The sequence below is a fragment of the Eurosta solidaginis genome, chromosome 4, assembly GCF_040869045.1.
Source record: "Eurosta solidaginis isolate ZX-2024a chromosome 4, ASM4086904v1, whole genome shotgun sequence".
Classification (NCBI taxonomy): domain Eukaryota; kingdom Metazoa; phylum Arthropoda; class Insecta; order Diptera; family Tephritidae; genus Eurosta; species Eurosta solidaginis.
The window spans coordinates 248,729,889-248,745,604 of NC_090322.1; the positions used below are offsets into that span (position 1 = coordinate 248,729,889).

At 36.9% G+C, this 15,716-nt stretch overlaps 1 protein-coding gene across 5 annotated transcripts in view; it reads right to left on the reverse strand.

The window, feature by feature from the left end:
- pod1 (coronin pod1) overlaps window positions 1-13,728 on the reverse strand; it is a 95,130-nt gene extending 81,402 nt beyond the window's left edge. For 2 of the 5 annotated variants that reach the window (XM_067785553.1, XM_067785552.1), the window contains exon 1: window positions 11,725-12,414. The gene's annotated coding sequence lies outside the window, so the exon portion shown is untranslated. Of the gene's footprint in view, window positions 1-11,724; window positions 12,418-13,651 lie in introns of those variants that run through there. The other 3 variants (XM_067785549.1, XR_010953196.1, XM_067785550.1) reach the window with 3 other exon arrangements.
- Between the last annotated feature and the right edge of the window lie 1,988 nt (window positions 13,729-15,716).

The following is a 15,716-nucleotide window of genomic DNA, read 5'->3' on the forward strand; positions in this document are numbered from 1 at the left end:
AGCTGATTACATGCCAACCTAATATAAACGCACGCAAGTCATTTTCTGTCAAAAATGTCTCATGCACATACAACTTTTATGAGAGCAACCCAAATTGAATTTGCTGCGTGAAAACCTAACTCGATTTCCAATTTTTGTTCTGCGTGACATTTAGATTTGACGTTTGCACACATGCTTTACATTGTCGCAACGCATGCTTATTTGGGTTCGGGCAAAAAACGCCGGTTGTTTGCGTGCGCTAAAAAAAGCAGTGCGGTTTTATTAGGTTGGCATGTTACTCCACTCGGCTCTCACACCTTGGTGGTGATAGTAATCTTTGAACACACGGTGCAACCGAGCAGTGGGGAAAACATTTCGCACTTAATACGTACCTATGCTGAGAGCACCATTGGTTTCCAGTGGGCCCCAATCTGGATCAATAAGGTACGTCGAAGTATGATACAGGAGCTGTTGCCTGCAGGTCCAGGCTTTGTACAGGCGCAACAATGCCTGGTTTAAGAAAGTGTCATATTGACGAGAAGAGGAAAGAGATACGCTTACTTAGAAGAAAGAAACGTGGGACCGAACGGCGTGAGTGCAGGGACAGATTCCTGCAGGAATAATAATCGCGACCTGGTAAACGAAGTATACCGCGTTCTCAATTAATGGATTGAGTTACTGTATAGCGAGGAAGATGAAGAATCCGAAACATCAATCCCTGACAACGGAATATACGTTCCTCCAAAAGGCTATGACAAAATGTGAATGAAAATAACTTGTATAAAAAATAACACAGCGTCGGGAAAGGACAGGTTGCCAACCGAACTGTTTCGATACAGAGGCGATGAGTTGCTAAAGAGCGAAATTCGGGTATGCTCTGCCCAATTCATAATTGCCACGAAATCAGCCTACTTATTATATCATTTAAGGTCCTACCTAGATTTTTTTCAAAGAACTTAAGCCAAGGTCAACGAACTGGAAAAAAAATTATTAGAGGCTCAGTCAGGCTTCATAATGTATATACCGAAAGAGTTATAATGAGAATATTTGCTTTTGATCTTTTACTTTTGTGATCATCATACATATTGAAGTCTTACTTCGTCCCTTGGCTACGTAATTATCTGCTTTAACAGAACTTTTCGCAAATATATAATAATACGTAATATTATCTAACCTTTGTGATATCATTCATGAACGGCATCAAAGTCAAAGTGCATGTGGGTCTACAAACTCTTAGATATTTTGAAACACACAATAAACTTCGCAACCAATTGTATATAAATGGAATATAAGCAAGTACAGGTGTCTAAGTTCGGGTGTAACCGAACATTATATACTCAGCGTGAGCTTCAATTGTACATTTCATTTCAGATAAATTACTTTTCTACATAACACGTGGCACCGCCCGCTTAAAAGAAAATGTCTCCCCATTTCCTCTTACAATAAAACTTAATAAGTGAAATATTATTTATTCAAAACTATATTTTTCTAAGTTATAGCTCATTATTCTAGTCTTCGAACCTTTTAAACTTGTTTTATATCTAAGTTACCGTGGTCTTTAACCGATCCCGTCCATTTTTACTAGAAATATTTTCTGCTATAAGGAAAATATGTGTACACAATTTCATTACGATCCGTTAATTTTTCTTCGAGTTATGGCTGCCGAAACATAGAAAATTGCTTTGTCATAAAAGGGGTGGTGCCACACCCATTTTGAAAAATTTTAGTGTTTTCCAATTTAATGTTATAATTCAATTTAGAAAATAAAATTTTATTGATACAAAGCTCTTTTTTGCTGAGATATAGCTTACTATTTTCGTCTACGACCCTTTTAAAAATCTTTTATATAAAAGTGGGCGTGGTCTTTAACCGATATCGTCCATTTTTCACAATTTCATTACGATCCGTTAATTTTTCTTCGAGTTATGGCTCCCGAAACATAGAAAATTGCTTAGTCATAAAAGGGGCGGTGACACGCCCATTTTTTTAAATTTGTAGTTTTTCCTATTTATTATTATAAATCCAATGAAATACCATTGATATGAAGCTCTTTTTTGCAAAAATATAGCTTATTTTATTCGCCGACGACCCTTTTAAAAATCTTTTATATAAAAGTGGGCGTGGTCCTTACACAATTTCGTTAATTTTTCTTCAAAGCATTCCTTATAGTAAAGGCAACCTCTCTTTTGTTAAGATAGGTTTAACGATTTTTAAGTTATGATTAATAATATTTGTAAAATTGATTTTATCACAAGTGGGCGGTGCCACGCCCATCTTAAAAATTTTTTTCAAATTTTTATCAAGGGTTTCAATATCAGTTCACATGTCAAATTTCAGCATTCTAGGTGTATTATTTACTAAATAATCAGGTTTTATGTGTTTTCCAAAATGTTATATATATAAAAAGTGGGCGTGGTTATATGGAATGGTTCTCGGCTTCAGAGAGTGTATGTGACTATTTTCTAGTTTGGGTGATCCTAGGATCCTAAGTCTTCCTCTCGCGACTACATCGCATTCCATCAGGATGTGTTCCGCAGTCTCATCTTCTCGATCACAGAATCGACAGATGCTACTAGATGATATGCCCAGTTTATGCATGTGGCTCTTTAGCCGGGAGTGACCTGTGAGTATGCCTGTATGAGTATGCCCTCCTATTAGTGCCTTTGTGTGCCGAAGACCTGGATTTTCGCGCCAGTCTTGTTCTCTGAGGCACGCCTCCTTTTGCCTGAACTCTTCCCTTATTGTGTGTGACCCTATCGGCATGATGGGCGCGGATCCTATTGGCTTTTCAGCCGCTGCCAATCTGGCAATTTCGTCCGCTTGCTCGTTACCTTCCACTCCTTTGTGTCCAGGTAGCCATGCTAAACGGATGGTGTTATTGGCTCCTAGGCTGTTTAACCTCTCTACGCACTCAAGGACTGTTGATGATTTAATGTCAACTAAAGATAGTGCCTTGAGCGCGGCCTGACTGTCGCTGAGTATAGCGATGCTCTTGTTTGTGTATCCCCGCTGTAAATTTATCTCAGCACACCGGCTTATAGCGAAAACTTCGGCTTGGAAGATGCTCGGATATTTTCCGAGTGGTAGGGACATTTTGGTTCGGAAGCCGAAGATCCCCGCTCCTATGCTCTCCGGTGTATTCGAGCCATCTGTGTACCATATTATAGTGTGTTCCTGGTGAAGCGCTTCAATTCTGGAGGTGTCCCACGTGCTCTTGTTCCCCAGCTCTATTTTGAAGCGGTTCTCAAGCTTCCTCAGCTTCCTCGTGTCATCCCTGGGAAGTTGGATGAGTGGAATCTGCTCCTTCAGCTTCTCCATGTTCCGTGAATGTATCAATTTGCCTCTTCCACATCCCTCTTTAGCTATGTTTACTAAAATACTCCTGCCTGCCTGCTCAACTATTATGTGTAGAGGCGTTAACTCAAGCAGCACCTCTAGTGCCACCGTCGGGCATGTTCGCATGGCTCCCGTAATGCAGACACATGCCAAGCGTTGAAGCTTGTACGGTCACCATAGTTGTCTTTGATGCCCACGCAACTGCTCCATACACTATGATAGGTCTCACCTTTGATATGATGTTGTCGTGCTTCCTCCTTAAGAGCTTAGAGTCAAACGTGACTCCCAAGTATTTCACCTCGGTCGTGTGCTCTAACTGTACTCCATCCATTGTGATGTGCCTCATCCCTTCCAGTTTTCTTCTCCTGGTGAAGGGCACAATAGCTGTCTTGTTAGGGTTGATACTTAGCCCTACCTCAGTACACCACTTTTTCGTTAACCTCAATGCCCTTTGCATTATGTCGCAGAGGGTGCTTTCAAATCTGCCCTTACAATTACAACAATATCATCCGCGTTCCCCTGACATCGGATTCCGTTTTCTGAGAGCCTCTGTAAAAGTTCATCTACTACCAGGCTCCACAGTAGGGGTGACAGGACGCCCCCTTGTGGACATCCCCTCGTTGTTTTGATCTCCAATGTACCGTCGCCACTTGAGACTTCGGCAATTCTCGTACGCAGTAGGACGTTTATCCACAAACGGATTGGACGTTGTATCCCTCTTCTCTAGAGTGCCCGATTCACACTCTCGTGAGCCGTGTTGTGGAATGCGCCCTCTATGTCCAGAAATACGCATAGTGCAACCTTCCCGCAATCGAACACACTTTGAACGATTATAACATACAAACTCTAAACCTACTTTTGCTAGTCTCATAATAAATATAATTTGTTATTAAAAATAGAAAGCGTGTTAGGATCTATGACTGGTACGGATTTTATAAATGAATGGGGTCACTTAATTTCTAGCAGCCAGTTGAAATAAACGATTAAGTATTTACACCTCCACATCCAATTTCATACCAAGCGCGAATATAAAGTTAATTAGTAAACATATCGTATGGTAGATCAACGGTATGAGCACAAATCTCTTATTCATGTCATAAACGATGTGACAACAAAATTGGCAAAGCAAAAAGCAAAATAAGTGTGCAAAATTCCAAATAACAACACAACTTTATGAGCTGTTTTTTTATTTGCTTACATTTTTTCGATTTCATCACTATCTACATGTGTACGTAGTTTTGTTGGTATATTTCACTTTTTAACTTTATTTTGCATAGCTTAAACGTTTTGACATTTCTAGATTTTGGTATACTGGGATAGCAATACTGACACTGAACAATAGAAAGTGGTCAACAATACGTTTAAGTAACAGGTCACAGCAGAAAGCTAGCTAAAGGCTTTACAAAAGCCATAATAAAGAAAATACATACAAGAAATAGTTCAATTCATTCAATTCGTAATGCCGACCTAGACCGTGTTTCTTTGGTTTTATTGATCAAGTTTTTGTCTCATTTTCTTTTGAAATCAACAAGAATAGCCAGTAGTCATTGTACTTTCGTACGTATCTTCATATAAGCGCAGTGGGTTGATTGTACGTTGAACGGGTGCTACGCTGAAAAAAGCTACGGTTCAAGGGCAAACGGATAAGCTTCGTGAATCAATCGAATTGTCCCGACTCTACAAATCCAATAAAGTAGGCGACAAAAAAGCGTATAAATATAATACAGTATGCACAGACCTGTATAAGAGTATATCAACAAAAAGCAAAACTAACAATATGTATTTATACGCCATTGTTCGTTAAATATATATAAATAGTACCTTAAATGGTCTGCGAAATTTAAATGCCTTTTACAACTGATAACTTGTATCGCACATACTTCCATACAAATGTGATATTCATATGCAGATCATTCGTTTAAATTCAATATGGTCTATGCTTTCTTGATGGTGTTCTTTTTACTGTTACAGCACAATGCTGATTTTGCTATCAGTGAATCATTGTTGAATATATCAGATGACTCATTATACTCGTATGTATACCGCATTTATAATTTTAGAAAAGTTAAGTTACCCAGACGCGAAAATATTAAGCGATTCCCTTGATAAGACATTTCAGAATAGCTAGTAAGCAAGGGCTATCACATCTCTGCAGCGCTACACTTAAGAGTGTTTGCTGCCCTCCTTCTCGGAAAGCGAGATATCAAGGTGTTAATCGAATTAGCTGTTGGTTCGGAAACGAAAGGAAATTGTCTTAGAGCGCAGCTTTCAATATGTTCTTGAAACAAAATTGCTTATGGAAGACAATTCCACTGGAAGCGATATTTGCAAGGCCTTCCGTACCCAACTGCATAAGTAAACTTAGTGTAGGAAATATCATTTGCGTACTACAAACTTTTCACTTAAGAATCTTATTTCGAGTTCAATATTCTCTTATATTTTAGCGACCGATAGAAGCTTAATCCAGTATGATATATGTATGTGTGCATGTTGATGCGAAAAATGTAGCTTCTAATGCGATTTATCTGCTTTTGTTTTTAATCCCCGTCAAAGCATTTATTTCTCAATTTAGTATTTAGACCTGTAGAATTGCGCGCAAGGTATCTTATTCGTGGTTCAGTCATCGAATTTCTCCTTAGTCATCCTTGCACCCTCTTCCAAATCTCCTTTAACTGATTAGATCAAGATATCTTTAGGGGCATGTATGGCAATGTTCCAGGCGACCTTGAAGTTTCGACGGAACAAAATCATATTTTGTTATGAGCTGTATGCGCAATATGTCGATATGAAATAGTGCAATGAGTGAACGCTCATGTCAGGTCAAAGCATCGGTGTTTATTCTAACTGCTCAAAAACAGCAACAACTTGATTAATGTCAGCAACTATTTCTGTTGCTTCGTATATCGGAGCGATCTGCAGACTATATCGTAACGAATTTTGGGGAATTTCGCTTATTTGAAACCTTCTGCTAACGCTCGAATTGCTAACTGTTGAATAAATCACTCCAATATTCAGTATTGCAAACTGTTCTTTATTTAGATTACTTTGGGAGTAGTACTTCACAATTATACTTCACAACCATTCGTGTTTAAATCAAAACTTTTTCATTACTACTCAGCTTGCGCTGCTTTTATACCATCGGTTTCCTCGTTCACCCATTTATCCTAAAGTCTAGTAATTTCGTGAACAGTTGTAGCTCATGCTTGGTTACTTACCAGCTATATACATGTATATCTGTAGTTCACGCCTCTCCCATAGCCATATGGGTGTTTATGTGTGAGTAACTACTTCGGCTGATGACTACATATTTGCGTGTGTGAGATATTTCTTCGTCGCCTTCTACATAAGAGTGGCTGCTTTATTGTTGTTGTGCATTTATTATTAGTAGCTTAGTGATGCTAATATTCGTCTCAATATTTTGTGCCAATTTCAGAAAGCATTGGTGTGATGTTCTCCGATTTGAAACACAATAAACTTCGCAATGATCTTCTGCTATTTTTGGAACCAATACAGTTATACATATGTATATCATAAAAACAAACGCACATAAACATATTAAAATTAAAATGGGTACCAAAATTCCAGCTTTTTGACAGTATTTCCTGTGAGCAATCTCTCAAAAAAGCTGCAACTTAATAAGAAACATTTTGAATATGACGATCCGCCAAAATGTTGAATGTTCAAAAATCTCTATATTGAAGCACAATAAACTTCGCAACGATCATCGGCCATCTCTTCAACTGAAATGAATTAAGTAAATATCATACAAACTAAACTAGAAAACAATTAATGTAGATATTAGACTTGAAACCCATTATTTAAAAGTGCGAAGCTTAAAATATAGATTAATCAAACTTCAATGGTAATTACTGTATTAAACAATAAATTGAGGAATTTACCAAATAGAGGGGCAATGTTTGAAGTGATTGTCACATCATAAATATAACGAGGTAGCTTGGATGAACCCAACATTACTTCAGTTAATTATGACTTCAGCAGTAAAATAACTAACAATATTCAACGCCTGCGTCACAACCCCACACCCTCAGCAGACGCCCAAAACAACTTCGGATAACACAACAACAAAGGGTGGTCGGCGCCTTTATTTTTGTCCTATCGCCGACTGTTTTGCTGGCCGTTTAAAAGTTATGCCATTTTCCATTTACTTTAATTTAATGATATATTTTTAAATGGCAGTACTTTCCATTTAAAAAAAAAATATGCATTGTGAATAATTAAAAATGAGTAATCGCATTTCCAATGTGTACACACAAAGTACCGCATGTTTACAATCTCTTCGTCCAGGGATGCCAGAATATTTTTAGCTCTCTTTTTCAATTTTTCAAATTCCTTTTTAAAGAGTTGTTTGCAGTTTATGAAAAAATAAAAGAACTCCATACAACCAACCAAAAAACGCCATACGAAATGGAAAAACTAGGGCCCATCGTGTTATACGAACCGTGATTGAATTCAGTTTTTAAATCGCAGTACTACTGAATTGATGATTGGGATTGAAGTAATACATGAAATAGTGGCTACAAGTATTTATTAGATTCATAATATATTATAATTTTTATGAAAAGCTTGATAGATTCATATTTATCGTTTGAGTAAAATTAGTTTTCGATACGTCATCGTATAACATGATACGGGCTCACTCGGAACCGCTGAATCTTACCTCAAAAAACACTCAAATGGATAGTCAACATGCCGACATATTTGTCAATATAATAAAAACCATAATACTCAATTTATGTTCAAATTTTCCAGTGCTAATTATAAATTAATTTTAATTAGTTTCTCAACGCATGTTTAACTGCAGTTTAAGTTGACTAGAGTACAACAATTAGACAACACCCTCCAAAATTTGCGGGGTCTTTATCGCTACAACAACTTGTCAACACAAATCAGTCACTGTTTTCTCCTAAAACTCGCACTTCTCGCATCTCTGACGAGGCCTAATTTATACATATGCACTCAAGGCAGTGGCCACTATGTATGTATGTATGCGTCTGCAGTCAATTCTTTTTATGGCAAGACTCACTTTGTTAGTCAAATGCCGTAAGACTTGTTTCATGAGGAGCTTAATATGTGCTTAATACATAATATGAAATAGGATTCCCTCTTCAAGGTGAGATTGACAGCTGGGTGGCGGATGCAGTGAAGCTTTGTACTGCGCCTATCAATCCCTTGAATCCCTTTCAGATGTTGTGCTATGCGAGATTATTTGTTCAACGGCCACTGCAATTTATGCCGATTTTCTTCAGTTTTTCTGATGCTTTGGTCACGACTACTGCTTTCACCTGAATTACAGCGATCTATGAGCTTGTTGGATCTGCTAATTCCGGATAAGTACAGCATAGGATTTTAAATAAATTGGGCCTAGTTGTAAGCATTTTTTAAACTGTAAGCAGTGCACGGACTTTACCACTTTATTGGTAGATCTACCAACTTTTTCACCGATTTTCATTTTCTACCACTTCTACCACCAAAGCCCGAAAATCTACCAACATTTCAATATGTTCGCATTGAAACCAAATACTGCGATCATTAGGTAAACGTATTTAATTGCCGAGCACACCCAAATAACATTAAGAGGTGACACTAACCAAACTAACCAATTTTGAAAAATTTGTGCACAAATTCAGACAAGAAATAAATTTGTTTATGAAAAAAATGTAGTAAATGAGCACGCAAATATTTTCCTTCGCCATTTTCATTAGTTTTTTGGGAACGAAATGATTTTGTACGAAAATAAAAAAAATTTGAAGTAAACGAAAACATACCGAAGTCGATTATTTTGTGGCAGTATTTTTGGTACATTGGAATATTGTTGTGGTAATTAGGCGGAAATTTTCGTCAGTATTTCAAGCTCGAAATACAGGAAAAAAGCAAGTATCATATAGGCATAAGCTATGTATATATAAATTTACATGTATTTTTTTGTTTTGTTTACATGTTTTTTTAAAAGTGTCATTTTCGTGTAATGTGCTTTATTTGTTTTACAATAAATTATGAATTGTTTTGTACAAATATAAACTGTAGCTATTGTTTTCTTGGGAAAAAAATCTACCAGCTTCTACCACCATTTTCATTTTTCGTTTTTTCGTCTACCAACATTATCTTTTTAAAAGTCCGCGCACTGTTTGTAAGTGGCAGCGCTCTCTTAATATCTTATTCTCTCATTTATTCTCCTGCGGCTTTGTGAACACGGTTACCACTTTTCGACCACTTTGACCAAAAATGGTCCCTTCCAACCCCATCTGGTCCGCTGGTCCCTTTTTTTCAATTTTGGTCCTTTTTAGGCAGTAGCATTGATTATGGTACTCTTCTCATTTTTTTTACTGAGGTAAACAACACTGCTCACAACATTTGCCATACTTTCATTAAAAAATAAAATAAAAAAATGTAAAGCGCGATAACCTCCGAAGAGATCTAAGGCCGAGCTTCTCTTCCAATTTGCGTCGTGCTCCTCTTGATTTTCCCTACAAATTGGCCGGACGGGACCTACATGCTTAATGCCGACTCCGAACGGCATCTGCAAGGCAGATGAGTTTTCACTGAGAGCTTTTCATGGCAGAAGTACACCCGGAGCGCTTGCCACACTGCCGAGGGGCGACCCTGCTTAAAAAAATTGTCTTCTAATTGAAAAACCTTATTTCTAAAATTTTGATGTTGCTTTGCACAGGGTGTGAACCCAGCGCATACGGTGTGGTAGGCGGAGCACGCTACCATCACACCACGGTGGCTACTTTCATTAACCCACATATAATTTTCAATTTACTTCCATGGAATTCTTACCACAAAAATTGCAAAGGCAATAAAATACAGCAGAACACCTCGTAGATAATTTAGTCTAGGCATTAAAAAGAATACTACTGGATCTTAGGGCAAACACATTACACGGACATACCATCGAGTTTTAAGTGGCTTCAAAGATTTTTTTCACTAGTCGAGCTAAAAATTTTTTTTTCAAATGCACATGTGCCGCTAAGAAACTTGGCAGGGTTTGCCACTGATGGCGGTATTACAATGGTCGTCGAGTTAATTAAATTGAATACTAAGTAGAAGAATTAAACTAATTTGTTTTGTTTGGTGTTCTTGCCAAACAAAAGGTAACACCTTCAAAATTTTTTACAAAAAAATTATATGTAAAAATTGCACGTCGATATTTAATTCATTCTCACACAGCTCCAAGTAGCTTAATGAGTTCAAAGAATTCCAGGGCTATTGATGATTAAGTAGCTTGACATAAGAAATATTTTAACTGGAACTGGGGCAGAAATACTTCTCATAAGTGGTAATTTTATAAATGAACAAGTATTTGCGATTAAAAGCAATTTATTTTTATATTCAGATTTTGAAGCAAATTTAAAAGAGATTTAATTGCGGAAGAATCGCTTTGTGACAACTTATTTTTGTAGGTATAATAAACTTCAATAACAACACTGTTAACTAAATTCTAATACCTAATTAAATGTAATCATGTTTCGTTATTGCACAGTTGAACCTTTTAAGACGTTTGATTTAAAATCAGAGTTCTGGGGACAGTAAATGTGGGTTTTTCAAAAAATTACACTGACTGAATCTAGGCTCTGGTAAGAAATTTTAACGTTAAGGGGGAAAATTAGGCATCTCTAATAATAACAAAACTGTTTCGAACTAAAACCTAACTGCGCTATATAATTTATTTTATTGCAATTGCCAACATAATGCTGAAACTAAGAGCTTTGTCAACAACATTACATTCAGAAGTTTGGTTAGTAAAAGGCATAGACTTATCCTAGAAATGTGAAAATGTAATACATATAAGTACACTTTGTTTTTGTTTGTGCAGTTTGAATTAAAGCAAAGTCTTCGATTCCCTAATTTTAGAAAAATTTTGTATAGGAAACCAGGGAATCATCCTAAAACTTTATATTTTACAACGAATACGTTATTCTTGTGAATTGCCCAACTGATTGTGTCTTAATAAAATAAAACACAAAATTTGGTCTTTTTTTTCGATGAATTTTGGTCCGAAATGAAAACATGGTACGGCAACCGTGTGTGTGAACTTTTTTCCTTACACAATTTGTTTTTTTTTTGTTTTAGCTTTTTGCGGGCCTTACTTTGTTGTTGCTTATCTGGAGTTCGCGCATACGTCGCTGCAGCTCCCCTTCCATAAACCAAGCAAAAGTTTACACTGGTAAGAGCACACACCCTTTTCCGTGCAGACGCAAACAAAGCGAAGCTGAATAAATCCTCTAAAGCCGGTATTTAGACGGCATCTGTATCGTAAAGGAAGCTCTTCCAAAAATCTAATCTGCCTGTAAATACATAACTGCTTACATGTACAACATACCTAACTACATATAGAAAAACATATACACTATATATAAGCCATTGGAGTAAATTAAGGATATTCACCGCTTTTGTTCTCTGCTTTAGACGATTTTCGTTCTTTTGTTGTGAGATAGGAAATAAATACACTTTATTGTAATCGCTTCTGCACTTTGCTTGTTTAAGGATATATGTATATGGATATATGCAATGAATATCTTATTCCGTTCTGCAATTTCTAAATTCGGCAGCGATTTAGTTTAGCACCCCCCGAGTTCGGGGTTAAACTTGGTATCAAATGAAAGAGGGAGTTCTCCCGATCACAAATATATATAACTTAAAGTGCGCGGACTTATAGTTTACGAGTTATTTGATGTTAAAGTTTGCAAATTTAGCAAATTTCTATAGCACTCTCACTTACAATTTACACATCTTTCAAAACCTTTATGCTCATAAATATCTATATAAATTGGCAACGATACACTTAAATTTCATTTTAGTATATTTCACATATAATTCTTGCATTGTTTTTACTTAATTTAAATGTTTTTATTAAATAAATCGCGCTTTTGTAGCAACATTCACATTTATGTATGTATATATTTTATCGATGACATTACAAAGCTGTGCTGCCACATCAACAAAGAAAAAACAAATATAAATATTAACGTGCCACCTTTCAGTTAATAAAGAAAAAGGAAAATATATATTTTTACTACTATGCGGAAGGACATCACCGTGGCGGTAGCCACGGTTATACCACACACCCGGACTTGGCATGGCGTAGCCCAGGGTTATTTTAAATAAGCGCGACCGAAGGCCGCCTACGCGGAAAGGTGTTCTACGCAGAATTACTGTGCATGGCGCAGCCGGTGTTGGATCGGCTAACATAACAATAAACATAAGAGTTATAAGGTAATATGCGGAAGGACATCACCGTGGCGGTAGCCACGGTTATACCACACACCCGGACTTGGCATGGCGTAGCCCAGGGTTATTGTAAATAAGCGCGGCCGAAGGCCGCCTACGCGGAAAGGTGTTCTACGCAGAATTACTGTGCATGGCGCAGCCGGTGTTGGATCGGCTAACATAACAATAAACATAAGAGTTATAAGGTAATATGCGGAAGAATATCACCGTGGCGGTAGCCACGGTTATACCACACACCCGGACTTGGCATGGCGTAGCCCAGGGTTATTTTAAATAAGCGCGGCCGAAGGCCGCCTACGCGGAAAGGTGTTCTACGCAGAATTACTGTGCATGGCGCAGCCGGTGTTGGATCGGCTAACATAACAATAAACATAAGAGTTATAAGGTAATATCAGCTCGTTCACGAATGCAAAAAAGAGCTTTTTCAAATTATTGGTAAATAAAGACTAGAAAAGTTAAAGATATATATACATCAGATGAAAGATATTTTTATAAGTTATTTTTCGATTCTGCACCGTTTCCGTTTTTTAGATGTGGCAGCACAGCTTTGTAATGTCATCAATAAAATATATATATACATAAATGTGAATGTTGCTACAAAAGCGCGATTGATTTAATAAAAACTTGTATATTAAGTAAAAACAATGCAAGAATTATATGTGAAATATATTAAAATGAAATTTAAGTGTATCGTTGCCAATTTATATAGATATTTATGTGCATAAAGGTTTTGAAAGATGTGTAAATTGTAAGTGAAAGTGCTATAGAAATTTGCTAAATTTGCAAACTTTAATATCAAATAACTCGTAAACTATAAGTCTGCGCACTTTAAGTTATATATATTTGTGATCGGGAGAACTCCCTCTTTCATTTGATACCAAGTTTAACCCCGAACTCGGGGGGTGCTATTCTAAAATTTTCCCCTAAATTCTTTTCAAGTTTAGCACAATCACTTCACACACGGCAAATATTTTTCTGTTTCTTCTTTTCTTTAACTAAATTTTCCAACACTTATCGCGATGCGCAAGGAATACTTAATTCACTTTTTTCTTGCTTTCCAGCAAATCTGCTGCGGATTCTATACCTGCGTCAAATAAAATAGTGCAATCCACAATGAAATGCACTGAAAATTTCTAAATTTTACTGCACCACAAACCTTTTCTTTTGCCGACTTTCTTTGAGCGACTAAAACTTATTCGTTATTTTTCGTTGTTGCCCACCCAGTTTGTGTAAATCGAAACACGTTGCCACACATTTATGTATATTTTAATCGCTATTTGGAAGGGCGTGTTCCCGAGGCGACAAAAATTCCTAAACGATTCAAGTAGTTGTGAAGTGCAACCCATTGTAAACTTTACCAAGTAGCGCAACTAACAGCTGATCGCTCAAAATTTGCACACCCACACAAACATCACTAATGGCCATATTACGGAAATCTTAGGTAAATTGAAGTTAAATTTTTAACAGAAATAAAATGTTACAATTTTGGAATATATATCATCTACGACAACTTAATTGCAGTAATTGACAGAAAATGTTTGCTTATACTCAAGTAGTTAATTATTTTTTCTAAATTTATCTTTAATATTGATGCATTGATTGATCCAATGCAACTCTGGTCTTCCTACTGTTCTTCATTCCACTCCATTCGAGTGCCTATTTTCACGGCCTGCGAGTGCCTTCCACTCTATTCGCAACATAACCTCGAATTAAGCTGCCAAACTATATAGTAAACAATGGTGCAACCGTTTCTAGGTGCTACCAGCGCAATTTGTAGCTTCTCCAACCCAATTGTCAACCTCACCTATCCGTGACGAATCCCATTCCTTTAGCAGCCAAGGTTCTGGTGAGCCAAAGTTCCTCATGGAACTATAGGGTGCAGTCGAGATATTATTATTATTATTTCTTTATTTCAGTCTATGACATTTAAAGCCCGTACAGACTAGATAACAATGTTTAATTAAAATTAGATAATTACTTAATAATATAGTACATAAGTTGAGTATAGATACAATAAAACTTACATGCTACGAAGAAAAGATATCAGTAATTATTGTTTTAAAAGTAAACTTAGGAAGAGAAAAATAGCTGAAGAATCAGAGATGCGATTAAAGTCCGTCATAGCTCTAAGCAAAGGCGCGTTTGAGCCATAGAGGGTTCAGACACAATCCGTATAGAAATAAGTACATTACGATGAGGCCTTATAGGGATTTGGAATCGGAGACTCCTAAGGAGACAAGGTGCATCAACTACACCATTAATGATGTCATAAACAAACGTGAGCGACAGGACAGTTCTTCTACATTCCAAGGACTCTAGTTCGATAAATGAGCACCTGGCTTTTTATGATGGAATCGGTTCAGAAAAGTTCATCGAGCGCAGCGCGAACCGAACAAACGTTTTTTGCATACGTTGAAGCCTAACAATATGGCATTCATGATATGGCTGCCAAATAAAGCAGGCATATTCCAGCTTCGAACGACCTATTGCAGTGAACAATAGTTTGAGGGTGTATGGATCCGTGAAGTCTGTGCAACGACGCCTAATAAAAGCCAGAAGTGAATAATAGCAGTAGTATAATTTTATATGGGTCGTGAAAGAAAATTTCGAATCGAAGACAACACCCAAGTCCTTTATCTCGTTAAGAGTTGAGAGGCCGGAACCATCAAGAGAGTAGGAAGTGGGAATGAGGCCACGTGATTTAGAAGTTTACAAGAAAGCATTTGCTAACATTTAGTAGCAAGTTATTGGCACTGCACCAGACAGCAGCGTTATCTAAATCAGATTTTGTGATGGTATTGAAAATCTTTGAAGAGTTATTGTCTATAACCACAACACAGCTACATTGGTGAAGGTACGATTTAATCCATGTTAAAAACATTGCGTGGAAGCCCAAACGGACCAATTTAGAAATCAGGATTGAATGACTAACTTTATCAAATGCTTTTGAGAAATCGGTGTACACAGTATCAACTTGACAACGGTCATTAAAAGAAGATAGGCAAAAATCAGAAAAGATAGATAGGTTTGTTACAATGGACCTACCGGCCATAAAACTATGCTGATTTTCAACAATTAGAGGTTTAACAGCAAAGTAAATTTTTTGTTTCTCGATGTACTCGAATAGTTTTGAAACAGATTATAATTGT